At 45.7% G+C, this 20152-nt stretch overlaps 1 protein-coding gene across 17 annotated transcripts in view; it reads left to right on the plus strand.

Moving 5' to 3' along the window:
- FRMPD1 (FERM and PDZ domain containing 1) overlaps positions 1-20152 on the plus strand; it is a 159989-nt gene that overhangs the window by 53462 nt on the left and 86375 nt on the right. For 12 of the 17 annotated variants that reach the window (XM_035252322.3, XM_078372526.1, XM_078372536.1 and 9 more), the window contains exon 1: positions 5221-5493. The exons of the other annotated variants lie outside the window; for them this stretch is intronic. The gene's annotated coding sequence lies outside the window, so the exon portion shown is untranslated. Of the gene's footprint in view, positions 1-5220; positions 5494-20152 lie in introns of those variants that run through there. 17 annotated transcript variants of the gene reach the window in all.

Genomic DNA, 20152 nt, shown 5'->3' on the forward strand with positions numbered 1-20152 from the left:
GCCTTGGCCTCCCAAAGAGCTGGGATTACAGGTGTGAGCCACTGCACCTGGCCTGAAAACATTTTTATGTCCTCTTTTCTCTCCATAAAGCAACAATCTAATTGTCCTCAAGAGGTAATAACAATCCTCATGATAAGCACCCAGTTTCTTTTGCCAACAGCAGTACCTCTCTTCATGACTGATAACACTTTAGCTTCCTCAATCTCAAAGAATCATTTGGTTTAGAGATCAAGGTACATTGGTTGTCATCAGGTATCATTGCCTCTTCTTATAGAGGAGCGAAGTGTAGCTCAGAGAGGTGGCATGACTTTCCTATAGCCACACAGCAAGGGAGGGACAGAACTAGAATCTAGAACACTAGGGCACTGCTTGTCTGCAAGCAGCTCAGCAGAAGTACTAACATCTATTTCTAATAACCCTCTTGCAGTACTCCAGTAGTCCCTGAGTCTTGGCTCACCAAAGTCTTGATGTAACTGTTTCGTTATATTTCTGCGTAAGACCTTGAATATTAAAAATACACAATCAGTTTATGTGGTGTAATAGCACTCTCTTAACCAAATCATTTTATCCCCTATCCAATGTGGATTCAATTCAGAAGGCTTAAGTCTATAGTAGGCACTGGACAATGTTGACTGAATGAATGAATAACCACTTAGAGGCTCATTAAAGAATCATGTCGTTTTAGATCTGAAAGAGACCTGGAAGGTAATTCTGGTGCTACTCCTTCCTGAGTCCTCTCACTTCTGCCACCTTGCCTGAGTCCTCTCACTCTTCAAGTCTTCACTGAGACTTCACTCAGGCAAGGTGGCAGAATACTCCGAGAGCTCCTTTTTCCCTCTGCTTCCCATATCAGTGTTCTTTCTTTCATCCATACTGCTTCTCATTAATTTGATATGGAGGCATTGAAATTGCCAATTGACTTGTGTTGTGGTAAACAAAATAAGTATTTCTAACATCCAAAACACTTAAAAGCATTAAAAAGCACTGCTCCACAGAAAGTAACAGGGTCAGTTTTTTTTTTTTTTAACCGTATGGGATTTGATCATTCTGAGGAAGAACAGAAACTCTTCCTAAATCACTGCAGACAGGAAAGCTGGAATTTGAGGCAGTAAAGCTGAAATTTGGTATTCTATTTTGGGAACAATAGATATGAAGTCAGGAAGAGTTAGGCATTCTAATAAGGATACTGTATAGAATAGCTAACTATTAAGTCAGATCTCAGAAGTGTTTGAGTGCAAAGGAGATTAATACAGGTAAGGGAAAGGTATGGGCACTTAGCAGATGACAAATGGCATACTCATTGCCATAGAAAAAGCAAACTTTTAGGTGAAATGGTACTTATGGGAAATAAATTCAAATCTCAGATGTTTGAGTCAGGAAGTCTCATTAGGATACAACACAGCTTCTCATTATGGGCCATTACATAGTGTCACTAAAAAAAGGAGAGACATCAGAGAGGGGAAGGCACAACCACAAAGCAGTGGAAGAAATTTCATTCTTACTACATCTCGTTCTATATTAATATTGGATTATTTGATACTATCCTGTAACCAAAAGTCACTCTTCAGAGTGACAAAAACAGAGATGAAAAGTAATCTATATTCAAATGGCAGCAGTTAAGGTAAAACTTGAGAAACATATATATTTTATTTGTTGATTTATTCATTCATTCAATAAATATTTATGGAATTATAGGAAGGCAATAATAAATAAGACATTGTCTTTCTCAAGAAGAACTCAAGAAGACAGACATGTAAACAAACCATTGTAATGGGTGTGCTGGGTGTTTTATTTGCCGTATGCTGTATATAAGTATAGCAGAGACGCAAAGCAAGGACTGCAGAGAGTTCATGGAGGACAATATATTTTTCACCAGGATTTAGAGGAAGAAGAAAAGTTCATCCAGCAGGTTGGGTTAAAGGTTAGGGAAACAAGGAAGCCTCCCAGAGGGCAATAATAGCTTATGTAAGGTTTTTAGCAGTATAGGATTTAGAATTTCATATGAATCCCAGTGCAGCTATTTTAAAGCGGTGGAATCTTGGATAAGTGACTTGACTTCTTGGAGCCTCGGTTTCCTTCTCTGTAAAATAAGTAGAAGAATCCTCACTGTGTATAATGATTAGAAACATTTCTAATAGTGCTGGCTAGCAAGTAACAAATGCTGTTTCATCTCCAGGAATTCATTTTTTAGAACACTCCTAGGTTATAGGTATTCCTGTTATGCTCCCTTTGCAGAGAAAAAAAAAAAAAAAAGAGAGAACTGAGAGGTATGGAACTTTTCCAAAATTACATAGGTTAAAAAGCAGCAGCGTTGGGATTTGAACCTAGACAGTTTAGCTCAAGACTATATATTTTTTCAACACTATGTTCTGTGTCTTTTATTACATAAGGTACCCTAGGAACATAAGGTGTTTGGTGTGCAAATGTGGGGTGAGGTAGAGATGGGGCAACAGGGCTAATAGGATCACTGTGGATTCGCATGATGCTAAGTAGTTAAGACTTTAGTGCACCATCAAGAAGGAACAATGGAGGTGTCTTCAGCAGGAGAGTCACTGGTCAGGTCTGTGGTTGAAAAGATCACTGACAGTATGTGGAGGATGAAAATAGGAAAGACTGGAGGCAGTTACTACAGCCTCGGCAAGAAACGGTGACATGGGCAGCAGGGTGAGGGGGAGGAGACATGTGTAAGAGAAGTTAAGGAGACAGTTGATTGGACTTAGCAGCCAGTAGAGTATGAAGGCCAGGAAGAGGGAAGAGTCTAGACTGTCCTTTTGGTTTCTAGTTTAGGTGCCAAGAGAAAGGAGGTGCCACTACCAGCTGAGATAGGGAAGCGATGCAGCAGGGGTAATTTGAGGGAAAGATGTGGATTTGGTTTTGGTTCTGTTGAGACTGGGGCACCTGAGGAATATTTAGTCGATGTCCAGCAGGTGGTTGTGTCTCTGGGTTTGGAGGACAGAAGGTTTGGCTGAAACCATGCAACCAATAGAATTGCTCGGTGAGTGAAAGGAGAAAGAGGCCAACGAGGGACATGAGGAAGCAATGGCAAAGGAGGCTGAGCGGCAAGAAGGACCAGAATGGAAATCTGAGGAGAGCGGGGTCAGGGGCTGGGTCCAGCACCTAGAGAGGCTGACACTGACACAGGTGGCTAGGAAATGGAGTGGGGAGGGCAAAATTCCATGGGGAACATTTGTACTCGCTGGACAGGAGAATACTTTTTATCTTACTTTCTGACAAGTGCTATGATTTTTGGTGTTTAACCTGCGTTAGAGAGAGTAGTTTGATTATTAATCTTTATCTACAAAATAATTTTTAAACTTAAACTTTATTTTGAGAAAATTGTTGCAGGCATGGTGGCTCATACCTGTAATCCCAGCACTTTGGGAGGCTGAGGTGGGTGGATCACGAGGTCCGGAGTTCAAGACCACCCTGGCCAACATAGGGAAACCCCATCTCTATTAAAAACACAAAAATTAGCTGGGCAGGGTGGCATGAGCCTGTAGTCCCAGCTACTTGGGAGGCTGAGACAGCAGAATGGCTTGAACGCAGGAGGTAGATGTCATGATGAGCCAAGATTGTGCCACTGCATTCCAGCCTGAGCAACAGAGCAAGAGTCCGTGTCCAAAAAAAAGAGAAAATGGTAGACCCTCATGTAATTGTAAGAAATAATTCAGAGAGACAGAATACTTGTTTTTTTAAAAGCTTTCTTTATTTCCACTGTGGCTTTGGAATCTTCCACCCTGATGCTGCTCTGTCCCCTGGGGCATAACTTTGTATACCACATCTAGAGCAAAGACCCGTGAGGAAAGCAAAACGCTCACTCAGTCTGTGAATCTGGGTGGCAGAGGGCTGGGGCATTGAGAGAAAAGGGAGCTTTGGGTGCAGTTACATAGGAGGTCTTTCAGCGATGGAATAACTCAGGAGTTTCTGGATGGACTCCTGGATTTGTAAAGGAAGGACACAGAGGAGGAGCACGGGCCTTCATCCAGGCCATGCTGGCTCCAAAGTGCTGCTAGTTCCCCCACACCGCCCTTGGATGAAGGATGCACTTATTAACATCTTCCTGTGCACCATCCCCAGAATGATCTAATGTGCCAATCTGATGGTGCCTCTTCCCTACTCAGAACTCCTGCCATGAGCCTGCCAGTGCGCTGAGAACACGGTGCAAACACCCTGACCAGGAATTGGCCCCTGCTGACTCCCTTGCTTCATATCTCAACTCCTGCCACTCCCTCGGTGGGATCCCTCTCATCTTGGGGTCTTGGTTCCTGTAGTCTCAACCCGAAAGGCTCTATCCACACTCCTCCATTTCATTGGCCAATTCCATTGGCCTTTCAGGTTTCCATTTAGAGCATGGCCCCTCTAGGAGGCCTTCACTCAGTCAGTGCAGGCCTGTGTGGTGCCTTTTGCCCCGTGGGATCGGGCTATTATTACAGGAATTACACTGTATTATCATAGTCCTAGAATGTACATTCCGTGAGGGCAGGGACTGTTTTATTAAAGGTGTATTGTATCTTCAGCGTCTAATGCAGAATATGGACCTCGTAGGTGTGCAGTAGAGTTCAGCACGGAATATAGTTCGTGCACAGACACATGCATTTGGGTATGATGGTCAGAGAGGTGGTAGGACCAGAACCAGGGCATTGGGTGAGATGGCTCAGGGAGTCAGAAAAGGGCTGAGTGCAGAGTCCCAGGGTGCTGCGGCATTTCAGAACTTCTGGTTTGAGGAACCCTCAAGGAGACCAAGAGGGAATGACTGGAGAGGGCCGAGGAAACTGGGAGAACAATTTCCCAGCGTTGAAGGAGTTTACAGAGGCAGGGGAGATGGTCCACAGTGCCCAACGTGGGCCCACGCCTTCTCTCTCCCTTCAGTTGCGCACCTGCGGGGCGTGGGAGGCAGGGGGCGAGTCAGAGTCATCTTCGTCCCCCAGGGTTCCCCGTAGCTGAGGCTCTTCCTGGGGGTAACGAGGCGTAAGAAGGGGGTCGTTTTTGGAACTCTTCTGGGTTCCAGTTCTGGCTCAGCCACCGCGGGTCTGGGCGACCTTGGGGAGTCCCTTTCCTCTCCCAGCCTCAGTCTCCCCCTGGGTACTCGGCGGACGCTGCGTGCCCCGGCGGTGAGCCGAGGCAGACGGCGGAGGCAGGGCCCGGGTGGGAGCGGGACCGCCCACTGCAGCGGGCCGGGACCTTGGAGCCCGCGGAGGCGGCGCGTGGCGCTCCTCCCCCGGGGCGGGGGTCGCGGCGCCGGCAGCTGGCGGCCCCGCAGCTGCAGCCTCAGCACCTGCGGCCGCCAGACGGCGCGGGCGCGGCCGGGCCGGGCCGGGCAACCCCCTCCGGCGGCAGCCGCGGCGCGGGAGGCGGAGCCCGAGCAGAGCTGGAGCAGCGCCGCCGACCGAGCCTTGGCCGCCGCGACCGTGCCCGCCGCTGGGCGGGGCCGCCCCTCTCTGAGAGCGTCAGCCCGCTAGGTCCCCGTCCGCGCGGGCGGCACCTCCTCTGCAGGTAAGGGAGGGGTCCCGGCACCGCAAAGTTTTGGGGAGCCTGCCTGTTCTCACACCCCAGGCCTGTGCCTCGGCTTCCTCCGCGCCGCCCTCCGCCGTGCGCTCCGCCTGCACCACCAGCCCCGGGTGACCCGCGCCCGCCTCCGGTCCTCGTGTCCCCACGCCCGGCTCAGGGGTGCGTCCTCGGGCTAGCTCAGGACCTACCACGGTTAACTGCACAGTAGCGATGTGTGCTTAAGTTTCCGAGATCTGCATGGTGTAGTGAGTGGAAGAGCGGCAACGCGGGAGGGGGAGAGACCTGGGTTCAGGTGCGGCCGCGGCCAGCGCCAACTTTCTGAGTGACCTCAGGTTAACCCTCCCTGCCTCCCTCGTCCTCCATGGCCACACCTGAACCAGAAGGGGGTCGCCTGGGACGAATCAGCTGCAGTGCCAATGCCTATGTTGTCGTTTTTTGAGTAGAGGGGCATCCCTGAGTGTCTCAGCTGTAGAACTCATTGTGGGTAGAGAAGAATGACCCACAGAAGTCAGTCATTGGGGTCGCGCGTGGCTGACTTGCAGCAGCTTTGGCTGAGCTTTAGGAGGGGCGTTGAGTCAGCCCCGGGGAGCAGGGGATGCTGCTATGGTTAGGAGGCAGGACTCTGGTTTCTGGTGGCTCCTCTGCCATCCACCCACCGTCTGTGTGACCTTGGGCAAATGCCCCCTGCTTTTGCCACCTATAAAATAGGGTGGAAGTCATGTTCGTTAGATGTTCTCTGAGGTCTCTCAGCTGTAAACTCTGGAGAAGCCGAAACTCCGGGTCTCTGCATTTAGTCAGTTTGGGTGGAGGCAATATTTCACCAGGAATCCATCTAGCACTTGCAAATGAGCGTTTAGAAAATAAAGGAGGCATTTGCAGTTTGCTTTGGAAGTCCCAAAATAGACATGGGGAGGATTGGTGAACGCTCAGCTTGCCTTCTTCAGTGCTTTGGACCATCATAAAATATTCAACAACGTAATGATTTGTTTTCAAAGTAGCTTATAGATCAGGAAGCATTTCTGTTTGTGAGTTGGTTATTTTTGTAAAAACCTCAGAATGGTTTTGGGCAAAAAAATAATGCACTATTTTAGGGGTCCTGACCTAGAGGCCAGCATCTACTTGTTTCCAGTCTAAGATGATGGTTGAGATGATTTCCAATCAATAGAATTTGGGGCATCCTTTGGTTGGTGTTGAGTATGGGCTCGGTTGAGGAGCCAAGTTCATATTTTCCAGGACCAATGCATCCTGGCACAGTCACAGCAAAACAGGCACGAGGTAGTTAACTGTGACAGGCTAGAAGGCAAACTTTATTCTTTTGCCCAATATTTTGTTCCCTTTCTGCTGCAATTAGTGTCTCCCTAGTGTGTGGGTGAAATGCATTACCAGAAAAGGATTCTCACAGAAGTGATTTTATGATTTTATTTCCTTCCTCGATATCCTGGTTTTAAGTTTCAAGCGTTATGAAATCAGAGAGCTGGTGAGGGTGTGCTTTGTAACCAGAGCAGAGTTGTGGCACCTAAGTTTGTCTTTCCCAAATGAGACCCCATTCTCGAAGCTAATTTGTCCAGAGTCTTTTATGTCTCGGATGCATTCAAATGCCACCAGTCTTTTCCCTCTTCATTCTTGATTGGTTCAGCAAGCACTTTCTCACTACTCATTAGGGAGGACATAAACATGAAAATTACCAACAGGCCCTACCCTCAAGGAGCTCAGGTTCTGATGAGGAATAAAGAGGCTTGTGCCACAGGACCTTCATTCTGGGCTTTATCGCCTGGGATCTCTGTGAACACTAAGGAGGGTAAATTCCAACTGCAGATATTGGTGAAGGCTTTACAATGGAAGGTGGAAGAAGAGGATTCCAACAGGTGGTGAGGAATAGAAAGGCCATGTGTAGGTCAAGGAACTAGTAAGAGCAAGGAACTGGTGAGAACTGGGAAAGGATGAGACAGATGAGAAGAGTGAACCTGATGGAAGCACGAAGGCAGAGCACTTCAGAGAAAGGGCAGCGGGAAGAGGCTCTGGAGGCTCTGAACGCTCTGAACCTGGGCTGGAGTCCTTGCTGGCTGTGGAGTATTGGGCCTCTGAGTCTCACTTTTTTTTATTTGTAAAAGGGGAATAATAATAATTCCAAACTCACAAGATTAAATGAGATCAGGTGTAAAAGTGTCTAACAGGATGCTTGCATGTAATAGGTGTTGGATGAAAGTCAATTCTTTTTATCAGAGGGTTCATGGGCAAGCTGAATAAGTGTTTGAAGCCACCTTTGGAGTAAATAGTGCTTTTTGTTTAAGTACGTGCATTGATTTAGAACCTCACCACCAGCATGGAGTTCTTGTGACAATGTGATATGTACTCAACGAGGTGCCTCCTGATTCAAGGGGCAGGGGCTTTTTGTTATTTGGTGGGTGTTTAGATCAGATACTGACATAAACAACAGGCAATGCTCTGTAAATACTGTTAGGTGGTGAGAGGTCACAGAGAGCTAATCATACATCTCAATCCCTGCCTCACACAAGCTTATCACTATGCGCTCAAGGGCCCAGGTTGGGGGGGCACGGATTTGACAGTCAGACACAGCTCTAAATATATCAGCTTTGTCCATATAGCTGGGAGCAGGGTACTGGCTCCCTTCTGCCTTAGATTTGCAGTGGTCAAAGAATAGGACACCACCTGGGCAGCTTAGTAAGGCCCCATCTCTACAAAAAATTTAAAACTTAGCTGGGTGTAGTGGCCCCAGCTACTTGGGAGGCTGAGGTGCTGAGGTGGGAGGATCACTTGAGGCTGCAGTGATCTATGGTCATGCCACTGCACTCCAGCCTGGGCAAAAGGGCGAGACTCCATCTCTTAAAAGAGAGCAAAAAAAGAATAGAACAGGAGGGTGAAGAATAACATCGCAATTCTTTATGACCCTGTGTAACACCATGTAGCATCCATGGTACTGTCCTTCTTTTTTTTCAATCAATGGTTATTCGTAGAACACCTCCTTTTTGCCAAAGAATTGTAGGTGCGTAGAGAATACATTGGAACAAAAGGCAAGGTCTCTGCCTTCCTGGAGTTTATATCCTAGTTTAAGAAAATAATGAACAAGTCATTACATAAATAAGGTAATTACAGGTTGTGCTAAAGTTTGGGAAGAAAATAAACCAGGAAATCTGAGAGAAAGTAATAGGAGTGGGACTCCATTTGAGGGTGGTCAGGGCAGGCCTATCTGAGCCATTGAGAACCACAGGAGAGAAGGAGCCAGTTTTGCCTGGAGCTGGGTGAGGGTCAGTGCAGCAGCTCAGTTATCTGTCAGAGGTAGGGTAGTTTAATGTATGAGAATGCAGACTCTGGGGCCACACCACCTGGATTTGAATACTTGCCCCTTGGCTAACTAAATATATTCCACTGTCAGGTTATTTAATCTTCTGAGCTTCAGTTTTTTCATCTGTGAACTAGGGATAATAACAGTACCTTCTTGAGGGGGTTGCTGGAGGACTGAATGAGTCAATAAATGTGAAGTACTTAGAATAGCGCCAGGTATATAGTAAGCACCAAATAAAAGTTCAATTGAGGGTGAGAGGAGGAGGAAACTGTTTCAGGCGGAAGGAACAGCAAATGTAAAGGCCTGGCAGCCTGAAAGGGCTTGGTGCAAGCACAACTAGATGGGCTGTGTGCACAGGTATTATCCACACATTTATTGGGGAGACTCCTGAGCAGGCTCTCTGCTCCTTGACTGCAAAATTATATTTTGGGAATTTTGAAGAAATAAGCACCCATAGCACTTTCACTTGCAGGATCAGGCTGAGTGGCGAGGTGAGCTGCTGCTGCTATTGTACAGTAGACTCTTCTTCAGGACCTCTTTCCCTCCCTTCTGTCCTCCCTCCCAGAGATGCTCAATGATGCATAAAGGGAAAGCAGGACTGAGGCTGAGCCCCTGGTGCCACCAGCCCTGGTACCGAAGCACTGACCCTGCCCGCTTGCTGCTGGGTACCCATCAGCCATTATCCCCTTCTCCTCCCAGGCTGGAAACTATAGCAGGGGAGGCCAGTCATCTGTGCCTTCTCCCTTGTTCCCTTCTTGCTGAAATCTACTCAGTGACCAAGCCATGTTATCTTTAATTCCAAAATCTCTCTCAAACATGCCCCATCTTTCCATTCTCTCTGAGCATCGGGCTTCAGTGCTCTGTACTGTAAAGTATGGCTCTGATCTCATCATGCTCCTCCTCAGAGCCTTTCAGTGGGTCATCCGTGTATGAATACTGAAGTCCCGAGTCCTCAGCCCAGCAGGCATGATGGGCTACCTCCATCCTTTCTCTCACACTCCCTCCTCTGCACCTTGTCCCCCACTCTTAATCCCCCTGGCCTCAAGTCTCTAAGCCTTTGCTCCCCCATCTAGCCCCTCTGTCTAGCATGTGCCTTAGCCTTGCTGGCCCTGCCTATGCCTATAGGCTAAGTTCAAATCCTACCACCTGTAGGAAGCTGTCTTCCAGATCCCCTCATCCCAGGGTTTTCGCCATCCCGATACTTGGTACCTCTCATGGAGAAGTTATTGCTGTCAGCCTTGAAGGATTTTGTGTGAGATCCCTTGTGTATGTGGCTGCAGCTCACATAAAGCCCTTGGGAGGGCTGGCACGGTGTCCCTTTTCTCTCTACCCCACAGCCTTTTTCACAGAGCCCAACCCTAGTGTGGGCTTGATAATGTGTCTGCTGTATTGGATTGACAAAAAGCCTGTGATTTTCCGGATATCTGAAATGATTTGAGTCAAGTCAGAAACATGAGGCTGATGCTTAGGGGATTGCATATGGTTCTCAGCTGAACTCACTCGTGGCATCCTGATGCCTCAAGATAGAGGTCCTTCATTTGATGATGGGCTGATGCAACCTCCAAGATGAGTCTGAATTTCAAATTTAGCTTTTCAATGTGGCCTATTTTAAAGGAATATACTATGTAAAACTTGAACCTTGAAGCTTTTGACAATCATTGTTTATATTATAAAAGTATTATTTACTGTAAAAAAGATCACCATAGAAAGCTTTCAAACACCAAATATACCTATGTATTTAACACCATTCAATATATAAAATTTTGATTTATGCACAGCTATCATAGTTGTACTTTTACTGTATCCTGGGATACACTAAACTTAATATATGTTCATGGAAGCAGTACTAACAATGGCTTAAATTTGTTTTGGTGACTACAGATTATATTATGCAGCTTTGCAAATCTGAGACTTTTTTTTTAGTTATCTATCTGCCTGAAGGACAGTGGAAAGCCAGATTTGGTGCTTGGCAGATTGATTTGAGGGCAGAAACCATTATTTTCATCAATTGACACAGTGTTTTCAGGAACTTACCTGATGTTTAGAGACCTTTTTGCCTGCAGTTAGAAGTGGTTTTGGCTACCCATCATTTCCCAAGCTGGCTGCTAAATGATATATGCCCTTAATATTAGTTGTTTTGGAGAAAAAGAAAAAAAAACACTAATTACAGGTTAGAAAAGAAGATGATAAATTTAAAAGCTCTTTTGACCTCTTTCAAGGAATTATCTGAGAACCTCAGCTGCTTCAGTAAAAGGGTAATATGGCAAAATTTCAAAATCCTGAATGGAAAGAGCTTTAGAGGAATTCATCTGGATGCAGCAGTGCATCATTCTCTGAGATTTTTGACTTAAGAGAAGACAGATGTGCAGGCAGCTGAGAAATGCGGTGCTTCCTGTTCTCTGAGTATCTAGAATACACGGTGTAGGCTATAGCTTGTTAAAACCAACAATAACAATCCCATCTCCCCCGCCAATTAAAGCCCATGTCCAACACTGGCCTGTGGGCATTAACATGTGAAGCCTCTGACTTACTGCTTTGTAGTTTTCTTTGCTCCAATGTAGAATTCAGAAGGATGCAAAAGGAAAAACAATTATTAAAGATGAGGATGGCATTTATTTGTTCTGATAAAAATAATTTATTTGGTAGCTGGAGTCTGTTCTCTCTGATTTTCCCTGGAAAAGGACACCAGCCCCGACTGTCCAGGGCTTCCCTGGTACCTGTGAATGTGCTGTTAGTTCCTGGTCTGGTTAGAAGATGATGTCTCTGTGGAGATACATACTTGGCCTCTTTTTTTGTCCCTGGGGTGAGGGATATTTTGTATATAGGAGATGGAAGAATAGATGGTCTCTTTCTTAAGTTTATTCCTGGTTATTTTTTAGTACTTAGCTCTTTGCAAAAGCTGCATAATAAGTGTCTCAATGAGAGTGTGCCTTGTCTATGTGCTGAAACCTGGATTCACACATATGTTTCCAGATATTTTAGCCACCAGTCATAGACCCTCAAACAAGACTGCCAGCTCCAGAGATGATCAAGTACTGCCTTTGTGTATGTGGTACAGAAATTCCCCTAGCATTCCCAGCCTCCCTCTGCTTGGACCTGCCAACCCTCATCACACTCTTATTCCATCCTCAGTTGGCTTTCATTATTACAAAGTTCTTCATCATTCCGAGCCAAAAATCTTCCTCTGGGCAATGGTTGCCCCATTGGCCCTGATCCTACCCTTTGAAGCCCCGCACAAAAATCCATTTCTTCTTCCCTGTGACAGCTAGTTAGGCCACTTGGACCTTCAAAGACAGGCATCAGGCCACCACATCTTCACTTCTTCAGGCAGAATGACCAGTTTATCTGGCCCTCTGAAACGCTAAGAATGGGACACAGCTGTGTAGGTGGGCCTACACGGAATCTATGCTTGCATTAGTACAGAATCTATGCTTGCATTAGTACAGCCTGAGACCAGTTAGCTCCCGGCGGGTTCCCTTCTGGGCTCTGCCCTGGGCCACTAGGGAACTGCACACACTTTGGTGTCAGAGAGACCTGAGTATACTGGCCCAGTGTTGATGTGGGGTGGCCCCAGGGGAGTTTGCCCCCTCTCTGGGACGCAAATCCCTCATCTGTCTGACTGCTTCTTAGGTGCTCTATTTTTTCCTGGGGATGCCGTAACAAATCATCACAGTCTTGGCTTTAAACAACAGAAATTTGTCCTTTAACAGTTCTGGAGGCCAGAAGTACAAAATCGAGGTGTTGGCTGTGCCACCCTCCCACTGGGGTCTCTAAGGGGACTCCTTCCTTTGTCACTTCCAGCTCCTGCTGGCCACTGCATTTTTTGACTTGTGGCTACGTCACTCCAGTCTCTGCCTCCCTGGTCACATGGCCTCCTCCTGTCTGTTTCAAATCTTTCTTTGTTTCACTCTTGTCATGAGATTTAGGGACCACCTGGATAATCCAAGGATAAGCACCTCATCTAAAGATCATTAATTTAATTACAGGTGTGAAATCCTTTTTGCAAATAAGATCACTTTTACAGGTTCCTGGGATTGGGACTTGGATTTTTTTTTTTTTTTTTTTTTTTTTTTGAGACAGGGTCTTACTCTGTCACCCAGGCTGGAGTGCAGTGGCATGATCAAGCTCACTGCAGTGCTGATCTCCTGGGCTCAAGTGATCCTCCCACCTCAGCCTCCTAAATTGCTGGGATTATAGGCGAACACCTGGCTAATTTATTTTATTTTTAGTAGAGATGAGGCCTTGCTATGTTGTTCAGACTGATCTCAAGCAACCTCCTGAGCTCAAGCAATCCTCCTGCCCCAGCCTCCCAAACTGCTGGGATTACTTACAGGTGTGAGCTCCTATGTCTGGCCAAGACTTGGATATCTTTAGGGTAGCCACTGTTCAGCCATTGGCTCTCTACCTCCTCTACTTTTGCAACTCCCTTTTGTCTCAATTGTATTTGAGCTCAGCTCTCCAGGGTCACTGGCTGCAGATCCTCCGGCCACATATCTTCTGTCTCCTCCTTCCTTCCTTCAGCATCCCGGCTCCTGCTCTGAAGGGTACTGGGGCTGTTCTGATCACTCCTCTGGTACAGATATGGGTGGGGCCCTTGGGGATTAGGCTGCCTAGGAAAGCTTGGGTCTTTCTGGTGCATACCCTTATTTCCACCAGCATGCTGGAGGTTTTACCAATGGGAAGGAGAAGTTTATCAGTGGAGGTTTTATCAATGGGAAGACGAAGCTGTGGCTATTAAAATATTCATTGCCAGTTCTTAGACTTAGGGAAGATCCCACAGGGTGAATGTGCCCTGGATGAAGAAGGGACACATAGGGACACAAGACATATGCCCTCACATTTTCCCTCAAATTTAGACTGAGATTGGCTCACTGAATTTGAGGAAAATTATTTATATTCTCAGTGCCCAAACACACATCTCTTTCTGTAAAAAAATCAGGAAATGGTCCTTGGCAACCATGTAAGATCATTGTAGTATTATCTTCTTCCTCTACAACTAGCCTGTTTCAGGAGTTCCATGGTCCTTTAAGTGTGATCTCCAGTCTGTTGCTGGCTTCTGGGCTCTCTAAATGCAACTCACACTAAAATGTGCTTTTCTCCAAAGAGGGAGTGTGTTGCTTTGTTTGCAGATGACACTTAGAGTGTGTGTGTGTGTGTGTGTGTGTGTGCGCGCGCGTGCGCGCACACACCCACGCACACACATACAGGCCGAGGGGCAAGCAGAAGTGCTGAGTCTGAGTCTGGTGAAGCCGATAGTAGAGCTGAGGGAAAGCTGGGGAAGGACAGTGGCCTGGGAGGGTCTGGACACTAAGCTGCTCCAGACTCCCCTCTCATTACTGCCCCCAGGATTCCTGTCCTATGGCATCCTCCTAGATGGCTGCTCTACTCATTTCAATGTGCTTTGCTAAGAAAGGCCTATGTGGGGCTGGGGGCTGGGGAGGGAAGGTGGGGAGGGAGGAGAAAGATGAATCAGACTGTCCCTCCCCACCTGCAGCTGGAAGTAAGTCAGGGCTGGGCAGGTGGGGCTGTGCTTTGCAGAGACCCTTGGGAGCCTAGCAAGGGCTGGCCATGCCTTGTGGGGAGATCTAGGAGGGCTTCTGGGAGGGACTGGCATTTGAACCAAGCCCTAATGGGTAACTAAGAGATAAAGAAGAGAAAGATGGATAGAACAATATACCCAAAGTTGACCTCAGGTGGCCCCCTTCCTGGTCATCATCCAATGGAGCTGCACTGGAAGAAGCTCAGATCTGACAGGAACCTTAAGGACCATCTAGTAAGGAAGATATTCAGACAGCACTGCTTAGAGATCTCTGCTTCTCATTTCTCTTGCTGGATTTAAAGAACACTGATTTTCCATTTTGACAAGGCTTGTTTGGTTTAGCTACTTTGAAATAGACCCACATCAAAACATAATGCTTTGTCTGGTTATCTTTTTCAGGCTGCCCTTTCATTTCTCCAAGGCAATACTCCCCAGATTGTGTGGTCATGGGGTATTGCCGTGTCACCTTCCCCACTTGACTGTGAGCTTCCTGGACAGGAACTGAGCCTTGCTGCTCATGCAATACAGAGCCTAGAGAGAGGCTTGGGGTGTACAGTGTTAACTGATGAAATGAATGAGTGCATGACCATGATTACTTCCTTAGCTTCCTCTGGTTCCCAGCTGCCTTCATTGGTCTCTACAGTCATCAGTAGTATCCTGGCTAGGCCAAGAGCTTAGGTGGGGCTCTGAGTTTCTCCATCTTACATCCTCTCCTGGAGTTGGTTTGCTATATCAGCACTAGCAGAGACTCGGAGGGGTGGTGCCCACTTTCAGAGGATGGAGAGGCTGTGGACCCAAAGTCCAGCCTCTGGAACTACTGCCTGTTGTTCTGGGACATGGCCAAACTGACCTGGGAACTTTCCTACTCAGTCCAGCTGGCTCTTCTTGGTGCCTTGTAGTCTTAGTACCAGGGTCACAGAGACGATAGGGTACAGGAGAAAGTGCCCAGGCCTTTGACTCCGTCAGGCCTGAGTTTACCAGCTGCATGATCTGAGGCCCATTGTTTACTTGCTTACTTAATTGATTATCTGTGCATGTTAAACTTACAGAAAAGAAGACAGAGGAGGTATAATGATCCCTGTTTTTCCACCTACATGTGGCAAATATTCAATACATGTTAAGATTCTTGTTATTTTATCTGAAGAGCTGTCATGGAGAAGAGAGATAAGACCGGTTCTGTGAGTTAGAGGCTATCCGGAACAAAGTTCAGTTTTGCCTCAAGTTATCCTTTCCAAATTTCGTAAAGCCCCCCAGTGTCCTAACTCCTCAAGCTTACAGCATTCCTGATGTCTTTGTTTCTTTTTCTCTTCCACCTGCTAACTACCACCACCTTTCTGTGAATTTGAAGGCTGCTTCCCCTTGTCTGGGCCTGTTTCCTATCTGTAGACTAGGTTATTTCCAAGGTCCTCTACAGCTTAGACACGACCTTTATTTTCACAAAATTGATAATGCATGTCTTAGTCTGTTTTGTGTTGCTATAACAGCTTGTTTGCAGGTTCTAGCAGGAGAGCACAGCTACTCATATACCCTTGATGAAGACTGGTCCTCCTCTATTGGGGATGGTCATCTTCTCTGACCGAGGTTCAGGAGGGAAGCACGTGAGCAGTGAGGGTGGAAGGGGACACCTGCCTAGCCAACCAGATCAGCCAAATCAACCCTGGTGATTAGTGGGGTGACAGATGTCGCAGCCAGATCACCCTCACATCCATGTTGTTATAACAGAATACCACAGACTGGGTATTTATAATAAACACAGATTTATTGGTTGTGGCTCTGGAGGCAGGGAAGTCCAAATCAAGAGGCTGGTATCTTTCATGAGCCTTCTTACTATGTCATCCCATGGCAGAAGGGCAAAGAGAGGGCAAGAGGAATGAACCCAATCCTGCAATAATAAACCCACTCCTGCAGTAACAGCATTAGTCTGTTCATGAGGTTGGTGCTCCCATGCTCCAAACATCTCCTGTTAGGCCCCACCTCCCATCACTGCCATATTGGGGATCAGGGTTTCAGCACATGAACTTTGGGGGATGCATTTGAACCATGGCCATTCAGTATGTGGAAAGTCATGTTCTAGGTGCCAGAGCAAATACAGATGGAGTTGCAGTCCTTGGCCTTATAGAGGTCACAGCTTGGTGTGGGGACAAATAAGTCAGCCTCATGAATGCTATGGTAGGGGGTGAATACAAGGCTGAGGGATCTGAACCAGCCACTTGAGGGATGTATGGGTTCATCGACCTCATGGAGGAGCTATCTGGAGATGTTTGTCACTGCATAAAAGCATGAATGATGGGGACTAGGTCTTCCAGGTGGCACTAGGATTTTTTTACTTTGAATTGGAATTATCAGTATGGAAAATCCCAGCAGAGATGGCCTATGTGAGGGACCTTCTTTCCTCTCCTATTCTCCTGCCTTCCTGGAAAGAAAAAAAAGAATCCAAGTCTTCAGAATAGATTGACCTTTATATACAGAAGCTCTTGGGACACGCAGCTCAGTTTAACAAGTACTGTTTGTGTGCCTGAGAAATGTCTGGGAAGATGCAGAATTACATGCATAAAAAGAATTAATCCATCTTTTGCCACGATTGTGTTCAGAAGCTGATTTTCAAAGACAGTTTCAATTTTCCTAGCTGTCTGGGTGACAGTTAGATGTGTACAACTTATGCACACTCATCCCTCTCTTGTATTTAGTCTGCCCAATTTAATTTGCTTAGATTGTATAGGCTTTTATTGATTGCTCATTATAAGTTTAGCCTAGTGTTGAGAGCCGAGGGGTATGAGAGACATCATTAGCTGGAAATTTCTTCTCTAGCTGGACTAATAAGTCTTATACCCAAGAGTCAGTGAACAGAATGATCTGTTCACTGGGGATTGCTGAGTAAATTGGTGTGATTGCCAGGATTTCTGCCCCAGGCTGAGAGATCTGGATAGATGGATGCTGAAGATGCTTCTCCAGGAAGGCTTTTGGAGGAGTCTGCATTGGAGATGAGCCAGAGTGGAGATGCAGGGGGAGGGGCAGATCAGCAGGTGAACTCAGTGTGGGAATTTGACTTGAGCTGACTTTTCAGTCTCATCCTCAGCCCATTGTTCTCCTGCCTTAATAATGAAAACATTTCTTCAATGGACAAGGTGCTAGCAGGCCTCTGGACGTTTGCTTGTGCTATTCCCTTTGCTTAGCCAATCCACTGCCCCACTCCATCCACCAATAAAGCTCCTAGTTGTCTTTCAATTCAAGTCTTCTGCTGTTCTGACCTCATGACTTTCCCTCTTCTCGTAGTGTTTTGTCTCTGTAGTTATCCTTCAGTATCCCATGGGAATTGTCTCTGTAGATATCCTTCAGTATCCCATGGGATAGCCTTTCTGGAGGGCAATTTGGCTATATCAAAAGGACCCCCACTGCAGATAACAAAATCCATGGATGTTCAAGTCCTTTATATAAAATGGTATAATGTTTGCATATAACCTATGCATATCCTCTTGTATACTTCAAATTATCTCCACGTTACTTACAATACCTAATATAGCATAAATGCTATGTAAATAGTTGTTATACTGTATTGCTTAGGGAATAACGACAAGAAAAATAGTCTGTACATGTTCAGTATAGACACAACCATACACCTTTTCCCCAAATATTTTCAGTTCAAGGTTGGTTGAATCCATGGATGCAGAAGCCACAGATATGAAGGGCTGACTGTACTTCTGTTTTAGTATGTTACCTGGAGCATAACAGACACCCAAGAGATATCACCTGAATGAATGAATAACTGAATAAATGACTGATTATTAGGTTCTGTATTTGACTCACCTGCTGGAACTGTGAAATGTTTCCTGAGAGAGGAGTGGAGGGCACTGAGGTGAAAATGTGGGTGGCAGATTCAGAGCAAGGAGACCACTGGGCCGCCCTTGGTGGTGGGATTGGGGAGACACCCTTTGGAGGGGGTGTAAGACATTGACTTTTTATTTCTTTGTTTATTTTTACTTTAAGTTCTGGGATACATGTGCAGAATGTGTGCATTTGTTACATAGGTAGACATGTCCATGGTGGTTTGCTGCACCTATCAACCCATCACCTAGGTTTTAAGCCCCACATGCATTAGCTTTTTGTCTTGATGCTCTCCCTTCCCTCACCTTGTCCTCCACAGGCCCCGGTGTGTGATGCTCCCCTCCCTGTGTTCTCATTGTTCAACTCCCACTTATGAGTGAGAACATGCAGTGTTTGGTTTTCTGTTCCTGGGTTAGTTTGCTGAGGCTGGTTTCCAGCTTCATCCAAGGACATAGACTTCTTGTTGAATAGAAGCACACGGTAAAAATATACTCTAAGATATACTATAGACATTAAACATTGGGGGAAAAAACTCACTCTGGAATAATCAAAGAACTACAAATAAAAGCAGCAATAAAAGCAAAGAACTGCAAACAGAAGCCCCTTTATAAATCTAATAAATTAGGGGTGACTGAATAATTTGGGGAAATAGCTTTCCTACTGACCGAGGAAGCACCATTGGGTTAGCCTTTCTGGAGGGCAATTTGGCTATATCAAAAGCATTAAAAACTTGTACATATTCTTTCACCCAGCAGTGCCATTCCTAGGAATTTATCCTAAGAGAATAATTACAGATGTATTATCAGAGATGTTTATCTCAACATATTTATAGTACAGACATCGAAAATAAACCAAATAGCCAGCAATAGGGGCTTAGCTTTGAAAAATGGCACTCTTATCTATAGCAAATAAAAAATAAAGTTGTAGAATAATAAAGACACAGGGAAATGTTTACAGTGTGTTTTTCAGTTGAGAAACCAGCATATATGTGAAGTTCCCAATTATGTTGAAAATGTATATTTTCACACAAAAAGACTAGAAGAGTAATTAGTAACTTGTAGCTTTTAGTGGACAATTTTTATTCTCTCTAAAAAAGAAAACTTTCAAAATCTTCCACACACATGTATTGCTTTTATAAGAGGCGGGGAATAAGTGTCAATTAGGAAAAAGAGATAAGCTTTTGGAGAGTACTGTTTGAGTTTCACTAGGTGGAAAACTAGATGGGCGCATCATTTATCTTGCAAATTCCAGACAAGTGGCGTTTTCAGAAGGAAGAGTGGTCTCAGGTCCATTTGTGTGAATATATTTATAGGAGTGAAAGCTTTGGGGGAAGGAAATAGATTGATTTTTTTTCCCCTTGAACTTTTGAAATAATTTTTTCCACTCCATTTGTAATTGAGCCCAGGGAGCTATTCTTATTTCTTCCTTTCTTGGGCACTGTGTTAGACCTAAAAATGTTAACTGGCTTAGGATGTGGGTTTTGCTAAAATGATTCCCCTTGAAGTCTTCACTGGGCTTTCTCATGCTTAAAAGTGGGGTTCCACAGAAGATCACTTTCTATCTAATGCATTTTGCTCCTGAATTCTTTGGCACCGTTGGGGTGGTAAGAAACGACTCCTGCCTTATGGTTGTGGACCCCATCAGCCCCATGTGAGGGGCTCAGGAGTCTGCACTTGTGTTGGGCACTGTCTGTTGGAGAGGTTTATTTAGGGGCCAATCTGGCATCACCTTATCCTGTGGACGTAACATTAGTCTGCAGAAAAAGAGATCAGAGCTGGGTAGAATCTCTTTAAATATTAATGATAGTGATGCCTTTTGCCACACATCTCCAAAGAGCTCTGAGCATTTCAGACATTACCTCATTGTTAATTTTCACAGTGTTCTTGGGTGAGAAGCTGATGGCAAGTATTCTCTCGTCTCCATGTGGGGCAGAGCATAGCAAATTTTAGGTAGGTAGTAGTAGTTCTCCTGACTAGATA

Source organism: Callithrix jacchus, chromosome 1, assembly GCF_049354715.1.
Source record: "Callithrix jacchus isolate 240 chromosome 1, calJac240_pri, whole genome shotgun sequence".
Taxonomy (NCBI): Eukaryota; Metazoa; Chordata; class Mammalia; order Primates; family Cebidae; genus Callithrix; species Callithrix jacchus.